This window comes from Pseudorasbora parva, chromosome 10 (assembly GCF_024679245.1).
Source record: "Pseudorasbora parva isolate DD20220531a chromosome 10, ASM2467924v1, whole genome shotgun sequence".
In the NCBI taxonomy this organism is placed as follows: domain Eukaryota; kingdom Metazoa; phylum Chordata; class Actinopteri; order Cypriniformes; family Gobionidae; genus Pseudorasbora; species Pseudorasbora parva.
In genome coordinates this window covers 28,915,535-28,926,561 of record NC_090181.1, presented here as the reverse complement: position 1 = coordinate 28,926,561, position 11,027 = coordinate 28,915,535, and positions in this window count along the sequence as shown.

Here is an 11,027-nt window from a genome sequence, read left to right as displayed (position 1 = left end):
AGCAGCAGAGCAAAAGAATCTTGAGCACGCACAAACTCCCTAGATATATTTCGATTTGCTATATTTTCATGCTGTTTACATTATATCCACTTACGCAGTTATTGCAAATTAAGATATTTTTATTGAAATCCGATGGCTCAGAAAGGCCTCCATTGGCAACAATGTCATTTCCTCTCTCAAGACCCATAAAAGGTACTTAAGACGTCATTACAAAGCCCATCTCACTACAGTGGATCTACAATAATTTTATGAAGTGATGAGAATAGGCCTTTCTGAGCCATCGGATTTCAACAAAAATATCTTAATTTGTGATCCGAAGATGAACAAAGGTTTTGCGGGTGTTAAACAACATGAGGGTGATTAATTAATGACAGAATTTCCATTTTTGGGTAAACTAACCCTTTATCATTGAGTTATTTGGGAAGCTGAACAAGGTTATTTATCCCTTACAATCAGAAATACACTTCTTAAGTGACATTGTTGATTTTGTGGTCTAAAACAAAATGACAGCACTGCCGACAGCTCCTGTAACCCAAATGAAGCTCGTTGATGGACGTGCTCTCGCTCTCGCTCTGGTTGATGTGCGCACACGCTCACCGGGGAGAAGTGCCCAATCAAGTCTGCCCTTTAGGACGTCATGCAGGGCCATTCCCAAAAAAACATTCTGAAACTTGTTTGAATCCTGAAGGAGAGTATTTTGCACAGAAATATTCTGTCATGCGTCCAACTCCAGTAAAAATAATTAATTGAGTTCCGAATTGGCAAAAATCTTTCTTTAATCGATCTGAAGTTGCTTTGACACTGCCTGCCTTGTATTAAGCACTATGTATACATTAATTGAATTTAATACAATTAAAAGTAATTTATTTTTTGTCTTTTTTTGTGAGATTGTTCTTTTAAATGCTGGTGGCTACTCATCCATCCATCCATCCATCCATCCATCCATCCATCCATCCATCCATCCATCCATTTGTTTTCAGGCTATAATTTGACCATGCAAAATTAAGTGGGAAAAGAACTTTAGAGAAGACAAAGCTGAGGAATGAAACCTAACGTCGTGCTGAGTAAGAGAAGATGGTTGCTCACCTCCAATTTTCCGGAAACCCATTTCCCATCTACTAATCCTGCTTTTGCACAGTATGAGTCATCTAACACACGGAGCAGCGCAGCTCCGTCTGCGTTCTCTACGGGCCAAGAAGGGCAGGAGACTGCATTTAATTTGGAGTTTATTCTTGAAAAACTGCTGATGTTTATTTCCATCTTTTTACCGCTGGTTTAACCTTCTCAGGCAGGTTTATGATTCATGCATTTCAGGTCTGTTTTGGGCATGGTAAAAATATTTGATAAAGTGCTACACTTATGTTGATAGTGCAAACAATCACACTTAAAAAAAGTGTGAAAAGTAATTATACCCAATTTTTGGAACATTTGCTCTCATCATCAGATGTTCTGCTTGAGATCTTGTCCTCTGTCTAATGTTGTCGACAGGACCATTCATAAGACTGCACTTCTCTAAGCCTGGGGAACAGTTAATTGATTACCCATGCCACCTACCCCCTTTGAACCCTCTCTGTAAAGATAAGTGTCGTCCCTGAAATCGAACCCTCTGCCTGCCACGCTTCCGTCTGATTAGCTGCCGGAACAATTATCTTAATCGTGTCATCTTAACGAACCCCCACGATAAGCCGCCTTGGGGCCAGTAATCCAGAAGACCTTCGCCTACACAGAATACTGTCCCTTATCGCCCTTGTTACGATTTCCGTTATAATAAAGATGAATTAAGTCGAGGAGAAGACAACATAAAGTTCCCATTGCGGGTGTTTACACTTGTTTGTTATTGACATTTGATGGTTTATCTAATTCAGAATCACACTATTAAGTTAAATCATCATCATGACCGAGCAATGTTTAATGTGTGGAAAAACAATGTTAGAAAAAACAAACTGAGTGAATAACTAGCTTGTAGTATGCAAAAACAAACTATATTTTTATATTTCCCTATGGGCTAATTAAATGTTAATTGTCCATGCAAATTTAGCCACCATGTTTGTCATTCTTTTGCTACTGTATGTGGTTGCCAAGCTGTTCTGAATGGTTGTTAGGACATTGCTATGCTGTTGCTAGAGTGTTGTAGGTGGTGCCAATGTCAAAATATCCCACCCTCTTTTCTCTATTCTATATAGTTTGGATTTTTTGGATTATAAGTAGGCTACCATTCAAAAGTTGGGGGTTGGTAAGATTTTTTTAAATGTTTTTGAAAGAAGTCTCTTTTGCTCATCAAGGCTATATTCATATGATCAAAAATAGAGTAAAATTGTAATATATATATTCACAAAGAAAAAACAACATAACAAGTAAGTCCCAAGTCAAGCTGCAAGTTGATTTTTGCACAAATTAGTTTTACAGTATTAATTACTAGTAAATGAAATGTATACTGATCAGGAGTAGGCATTTTAGCATATTTTTATGATTTAGCAGTTCAATTTCATGTGAGATGAGGTATAAACAATTTTCACCAAGGGCACCTATCTATCTCGGTTAAATTTGGTGATTGTGCTTATGTGTGACAAATTAAAGAAAGGCAGTGAGACAAACTAATTTATTGGTAACTGAGAGTAACAAAGACTAAATCATTTCATAGAAATAACAACTGCTATTCACTTTGTGTGTGTGTAGGAGAGAATGTGTCTGTGTCCATGATCTGGAACCTCAAATAAACAGATTAAGAAAAAGCATGTGAGAAACACAGATGCATAAAAAATTACTGCTAATTTACTTTTTACTTAGAAGCATGTGACATGGATCATTGCAGGCAACCATGTTTTTTTTATTCAAATGGTAAATTGTTTGATAGTACTTGTGTATTTAAATGCCTTAAGAAAAAAAAAAACATGTGGTTGAAAACACTGTATAATTGTGATAAATGACAACTGACGAGTACCTGGCTCAGTGCCAAAAGTGCGAAAGCAACGCTAATCTTAGCGGTGTGATCATGCTCTGGGGAGACAATCCTACAGTGATGATTAAAATTCTCTGACCAGAAGGTTAGTCGGAGGGCTCAGGTCTCAGTCAGTCAAGTCACGAGTCATTGTCGAGTCACAAGTCACCAATGCTTGAACCGATCACAGGCTGGCTTATCCACCTGGTGCACTATTGGTGGGTTTAAACCATGAAAAAGCGATCAATCAATGCCCATTAATCACTCGTGGTCTGATTGGTTGAAGGACTATCCAGTTGCACAGAGTCATTTGAATAATGCCTGTTGATCACGCCTCTTGTGGTCTGATTGGTTGAAGGACTATCCAGTTGCACAGAGTAATTTGAATAATGCCTGTTGATCACACCTCTTGTGGTCTGATTGGTTGAAGGACTATCCATTGCGTACAGAGTCATTTGAATAATGCCCGTTGATCACGCCTCTTGTGGTCTGATTGGTTGAAGGACTATCCATTGCGTACAGAGTCATTTAAATAATGCCCGTTGATCACGCCTCTTGTGGTCTGATTGGTTGAAGGACTATCCATTGCGTTCAGAGTCATTTGAATAATGCATGTTGATCACGCCTCTTGTGGTCTGATTGGTAGAAGGACTATCCATTGCGTACAGAGTCATTTGAATAATGCCCGTTGATCACGCCTCTTGTGGTCTGATTGGTTGAAGGACTATCCATTGCGTACAGAGTCATTTTAATAATGCCCGTTGATCACGCCTCTTGTGGTCTGATTGGTTGAAGGACTATCCATTGCGTACAGAGTCATTTAAATAATGCCCGTTGATCACGCCTCTTGTGGTCTGATTGGTTGAAGGACTATCCATTGCGTTCAGAGTCATTTGAATAATGCATGTTGATCACGCCTCTTGTGCAGTAGAAAATACAAAGCAGACTCCGCAGACCAATGTTCAGTCTTAAAAGATTGAGCTTGGTCTGGTGGCCAGACATATTCAAGTGACTCGAGTCCACAACCCTGATCATTACTCTGGTCTTGTGTCACATGGTCCTTCAGAAATCATTCTAACATGATTTTAGGCTCAAGAAGCGTTTTTCCTCAGTCACATTTCTCGAATCATCCTTGAAATTTGCAAACAGTAAGTGCATTTCTCAAATAAATTCGTACAAATAACAAAACACTATGGATTTTTCATTTTTCAAAACCTCACCTCACAATGGATTATGTGCAAAAGCCTGTAATTTGCTCAAAATCTTAAAAGTAAGAAGATTAAAAGTTAATCTCTTAAAAGTAAGTATTTATGTCAATGCACTGTAGCGGACAGCACATTTCAGGGCCAGTTTATGGCCGGGCCCCTCTCTGCCCATAACGTTGGACAAAGGTTTGAAACATTTTGATTGGATCTTGTAGACTGTCACTAAAAGAAAAAATGTCTAACGGCATCAAATAAAGATGCTTGCACAACAGCCTGACACCTCTTTGAGGGCAAGAAGAAGACCTCTGGTAACCATGGGCGTAGGTTTAGGGGGGGACGCTAGGTACTAGTCCCAATCAATATTTTAAGATGGCAAAATTGTCCCCACCAATATTTTAGCAAACTCCTTCGTGCTGCTATATGGATCGATTCCGTATCTTCCCGTATTTACAAGCAAAATGACGCGTCCCGCCGTATCAAACCAATACGGGACGCGATGCACAAGATTGGGTTTTAGCAGCGCTTCCATAGCGACGGAGTCTCGAGAGCATGCGCTGTAAACCTGCGCGCTTTTTTAAAAACATGTCGAGCTCGCGTCCACCGTTTAAACGCAAGAGGATTTCCAGATATAGGGCTGAATAGAAAAAAAAGGTATCAGTGAGTCTGTCCAGTAACTTACGATGAACCTAAGGAAAACTGCAACCTTTGCAGAGAAGCATTTCAGTGTCTCAGACTGTCTGACTGAAAGCAGCAGTGATGACGGACACATCCTTGCTTCTAGGTACGTTAGGCCTATTGTTTTTTAATGGATAATATATTAATATAATATTCCATACATTATCAAAGCTTGGCAGACTTATTTTTCTAGTCATTAGACCGGTTAATTAATAGATTATAGCCTAATTAATGTTATTAATTTATCATTTAGCTATAGGCTATATTAATAATAAATAATCCTGTCATATAAAGTTTGACATTTAAAAAATATTTAGATAAAAATGTGACAAATAATTGCATAATAATATAGTCATAATAGTAAATAATAAAGAAAATTTAATTTAATGTTTGAATTTCAGAACATTTTTTTCAGTAAAGTGGTTACTGGTTCAAAATGACTGCTTAAAGAGACAGTGCACCCAAAAATGAAAAATCTGTCAATTTTCTTTTTAAACCTGTATAAATTTCTTTGTTATGTTGAATTCCTACCATGGAAGTCAATGGTGCCCCCAAAGCAGCCTGGTTACAAACTTCCTTTAAAATATCTTCTTTTGTGTTCAGCAGAACAAAGAAACTCGTACAGGTTTGGAACATCATGAGGGCGATTAAATGATGACAGGATTTTTATTCTTGGGTGAGCCATCCCTTTAAAGTGCACCAATATAGGCTATTAAAGAGTTCTTTAGAAATAAATAAAATAATCAAATGTAAATTAATATAAAATGTGTTCTGTTGCAAGTGTGCATAGGCCTACTTGATTCCATGTTTATTGTTGAGCTGTTGTCATTGTTCAATTGTCACTCTTATCACTACTATCACTCTTTAAATGCCAATTTCATAAATGATTTTCAAAAACTGATTCAAAACTGGTTTGGAAAAAAAAACGTACAAACAAAATAACTTATTTTCAATATAAAAAGTGATTGGGCATGATTATGTAGCATTATGGCTTTAAAATAAAAAAATGTGGTTATAATGGAAGTCAATGGGGCAAAAACAGCCACAAACAGTAAATGAGGGAGAAACAAACTGATCCTGTACAAAAACTAACAATCCATCAAATCTAAAGTTGTTACTAATCTTTGACATGCTCAATAATGTGATAAGATGTGATAATAAATCCAGTCCACAATCATTTTTTTAATATTGAAAATAAGTAATTTTGTGTGCATGTTGTGTTTTTTTTTCCAAATCACTTTTGAAAATAATTTATGAACTTGACAATTAAAGAGTATTTTGTCTTTTATTATTATTACAGGGCTCTACGCTAACTGTTTTCTTGAGGAGCACTTGTGCTCCTAATTATAAAAAATTAGGAGCACAGTCAAAAATTTAGGAGCACATTCTAATCCATCAAACACATGCCAATTATAATTTTCCTATTTCCTATAAGAAAAATACGGCAACAAAAAAAAGAAAAGTATTAAGACTGTGCCCCATAAACACAACCGAGCCTAGAAAAAAAACACGGAACCACCCCTTTAAATGAATGTCCAGGGGCATTTTTACCATTATAATAGCAATGTTTTCTAATCTTATTAAATGTATTTGATACAATCTGTCAATTTCTTACATTAATAGAAAAGTTGTTTTTAAAATGTTAATTTAAGTAATAATTTCAGTTAGAACAATTAGACACAATCAGACTGTTTCCAATCAAATGAGATGTGCATCAAAAGATCCGTCTTTGCACAGCAGAAGTGGCACAGAAGCTCAATCTGAAGTGAGATTTAGACACATTTACATAGTGTTCAGGGTTTATTTAAGGTTTGACAATTAGGATATTGCAGCACAAAACCCTAAAATGTGAAATATAAAATATACTCAGAAACAACCGTTATATACATAGTTTAAAACTAAAGCTAAAACTCCAAAATTCACATAATTCTGACATATTATCATTAACTTCTTAGAGTACAGCAGAAATACACACAGTACACAAACAACCAAACACCTAAAGCATTTAATGCAGCGGGTAAATGTTGTATGTTTTACATACACGTTTTTGAATTTAGAAATGAGTACAAATTAAGCTAAGTTTAATATTTTAAATAAAAAGTCCATGCAAAGTATAAATATGAAAATAGAATCGCCAGTAGGTGGCGGCAATTCATTCAGTCAATAGTTCAAAATACAAGATTCATTTGAATCGAATCGCTTGGAGATGCGAATCAGTTCTGGTATGCCTTGGATTTTCACAAATAGACAGTGTTGTGGCTAAAACGTTGTTACTTAATATCAACTTGTCTATTGGATTTTTGTACAAGATCAGTACAATAGCAAGTAGTAACTTTTGGCGCTCTGGCGCTTCATAAACAGAACCGCATGCTTGTGTCTATGGCGAGTCGCGCATATAGGCTACTGTGCTAATCCGAAGTGGAAATATAAACACTTATTTTATGTGTAGTACCAACGTGATTCATTCAGGATAAGACAAAAACACGGTTTGGGAAAAATCTTCATGATATACTTGCTTATTGTATACATTTAGTATTTTTCGAAATAGCATGTGTGATAAAGATTAAACTCAAGGGCTTTTTAAATGTATTGTTAATAAATTATTTTTTGATGGCATTTATGCCCCAAGCATCCGCTAATTTCTGAGCTTGTTTATGATAATCCAAATGTGGTATTTCCAGTTCATTTTGATTTGGCTGTAAATCATCAGCGTGAGGTGTCTGGTAAAGTGCGCATGGCTGCGTCGTCACACACGTTTCACTTTGTAAACGATCACAAAGTGTAGTCCGTCGCACACTTTTTTGCACTTATTCTGCTGACTGAAGGCATGAAAAGCAGTTGATTGCAGTAGGAACGTAGCCTGTCAGTTTCTCTGTGTATATGCACTTTGGGAGTTGTAGTTTTCATTCCGAATGTATTACACATCCATTCATGAGAATTGAGCAGCTCACTCGCACCGGTGCGCCTAAATATTTTTTCACAGTCGCACGCAGTAATTTTTAGGCGTAAATGCGCCCAAAATGGGCGTTATGTAGAGCCCTGTATTATGGTACTGGATTGGGCTGAAAAGCCTCATAAATTAATAATCGTTCATTCCTAAACTATGTTGCATTTCCATACTCAGTAATAAATAATAGACTATATAATCTGGGCAAACCTGGTGGGATGTCCCCACCAAAGCTGAGACCAAACCTACGCCCTTGCTGGTAACAAGCCCGGGAAGGACAGGATGTCTCATTGTTCCACAATAGTTTATCCCATTCACTAGATACTGATCCTGGTTTGTGGATCTTTTGTGGATGTAAACTTTAATTTATTTGTTTGATGCATAATAAGGTTCTTTCATCTTAGTTTCAGATTCCATAACGCAACTCTTCCATAACCACACTCAACTTAATCACATGTATTTTATACATCGTATGCACTTTATTCTGTTATCATTGTATTCATTTAGTAGTTGTGTTAGTTGTTCTGTTTATCTTTGTAACGGATTCACAGAGGCAGGATTCAATAGCAAGTAATTCAGTTTATTTGACGGATAGTGTCACAGAAGTCAAAACTCAGAACACTGAAGAAGTCCGGATAAGACGGAGCAGTGAGAGAGGCTCTGTTGGCGACACGGGCAGGCTGTGAGCAGCTGTGACTCGGGAGGTCGGTACAGGTAATCCGGGAAGGGATCCAGCGTTTCACGGAAGGGGGAAACGACAACCAACACGGAGACACAAGGGGAAACATCCAACAACGCTCTGACAAAGACAAGAGAGAAACAGAGAGACTAAATAGGGTGAAGGCGATGAGTTGCAGCTGGTGCAGGTGATCAGCCACAGGTGCGTGATGAGCCAATCCCAGGCTCCGCCCTCACCTACATTCAACACGCACCCAAGAGTGAGACAGGGAATCCATGAACCATGACAATCTTTTGTTAATGAAATCTACTTTATTACAATTGTGTCTTCCTTGTACTGATAATAAAAGGATCTAAAAGTTAGAAATCCCACCAATCTTTCAGATAAATCAGCTGACCAACTTTCCCCCCTTTACATTCATTCTAAATGATTGGACAGCCTTGTGTGTGGAGTGTTCTCATACAGCCATGGTAAAAGACCTTGACTATTGCGTTCTCACCCCAATGACTCACCCCAATGTCGTTCCACACCCGTAAGACCTCCATTCATGCTCGGAAACACAGTTTAAGATATTTTAGATTAAGTCCGAGGGCTTTCTGGCCTTTGAATGTAAGAGTATGCACACTTTGCTGTCCATGTCCAGAAAGGTAATGAAAACATCATCAGAGTCCATGTGTGACATCAGTTGGTTAGTTAGACTCTTTTGAATCATGGCCGTTTGAATCTTTATTGGAGGAACACGGAAGAGAAGACGATCCTAAATAAAGTAATAGTTTTTGTTATTTTTGGACCAAAATGTTTTTTCGATGCTTTAAAAGAGTCTAACTAACCAACTGATGTCACATATGGACTACTTTGAGGATGTTTTCATGACCTTTCTGGACGTGGACAGCAAAGTGTGCATACACTTACATTTAAAGGGCAGAAAGACCTCAGACTAGATCTAAAATATTATAAATTAAACTGTGTTCTGAGGATGAACGGAAGTCTTTTGGGTGTGGAATGACATTGGGGTGAGTCATTAATGAAACCAATTTCATTTTTGGGTGAACTAACCCTTTAAGTGACAAGTGATCCAAAAATCATAACGTCAGCGTGTAGGTGAGTACCAATCACTACCTTATTTGGCATCCTTGGATGGACGAAAGTAGAATCGCAAGAGCAAATCAGTTCCATCACAATGACAAGTCCTTGCTTAGTCATGTTGTCAATATAACTGTACTCTGTTAGTTTTTTTTAGATGTAAAATTTTCAGATGTATTTTCAGATGGCTACGATTTTGATGACAATTAATGAACATGCACAAGACTGCACTTTAACTGTATATGGCACATATACATTTTAACAGTACAAATGTACACATTGCTCTGGATATTGATTGTAAGAGACTGGATCGGATTCATAGTTACACTTATAGTATATATATATATATATGATATATATATATATATATATATATATATATATATATATATATATATATATATATATATATATATATATATATATATATCACTGTGTTGGGATCTGTGTTGGGATCTAGCTTCATGAGATTTTAATTTAATTAGCGCATTAAACTAATGCCTATGTTTTGAGGGGTAAGACTATTCAACAGAGAATTAATATAATATAATTTGATCAACATGACATAAGCGATTGATAATGTAAGAAACAACAGACAATTGTACATAATCAACTGCATGAATGTGCCAAAGCATTTGAAATTTGTTCAAAATGATGAGAAATTGCTTTATGATGTGCATGAGTGACGTGGAGGTTGAACCAATAGTACATTGATAAATGTACCAAAGCAACTGAGAACACTTACAGTACTTTATATATATATACAGTGAGGAAAATAAGTATTTGAAAATCCTGCTATTTTGCAAGTTCTCCCCCTTGGAAATCATGGAGGGGTCTGAAATTGTCATCGAAGGTGCATGTCCACTGTGAGAGACGAGCCCGATCTCACGAAAATGCATATAAATAGTACGAGTGTGCAATCTTGTTGAATGTATATCCCAAAATGAGTTTTGCCGTGCATATGGTACGTGTTTTTTCGTGCGTATATGATACGAAAATATTATTATACATACGAACCCCTCACCCCCAATCCTACCCAAGAGCATGTCATATGCATGCCATAAAATGTGTATCATATGCATGTGAAAAACTGCATAGCATTTGCACGCCAAAACTCATTTTGCCGTATCCATTCCACGAGATTTCACACTCGTACTATTGATACGCATTACCATGAGATCGTGTTGGAGAGACATAATCTAAAAAAAAATCCAGAAATCACAATGTATGATTTTTTAACTATTTATTTGTATGATACAGCTGCAAATAAGTATTTGAACACCTGAGAAAATCAATGTTAATATTTGGTACAGTAGCCTTTGTTTGCAATTACAAAAGGTCAAACGTTTCCTCTTTTTTTTCACTAGGTTTGCACACACTGCAGGAGGGATTTTGGCCCACTCCTCCACACAGATCTTCTCTAGATCAGTCAGGTTTCTGGCCTGTTGCTGAGAAACACGGAGTTTGAACTCCCTCCAAAAATTCTCTATTGGGTTTAGG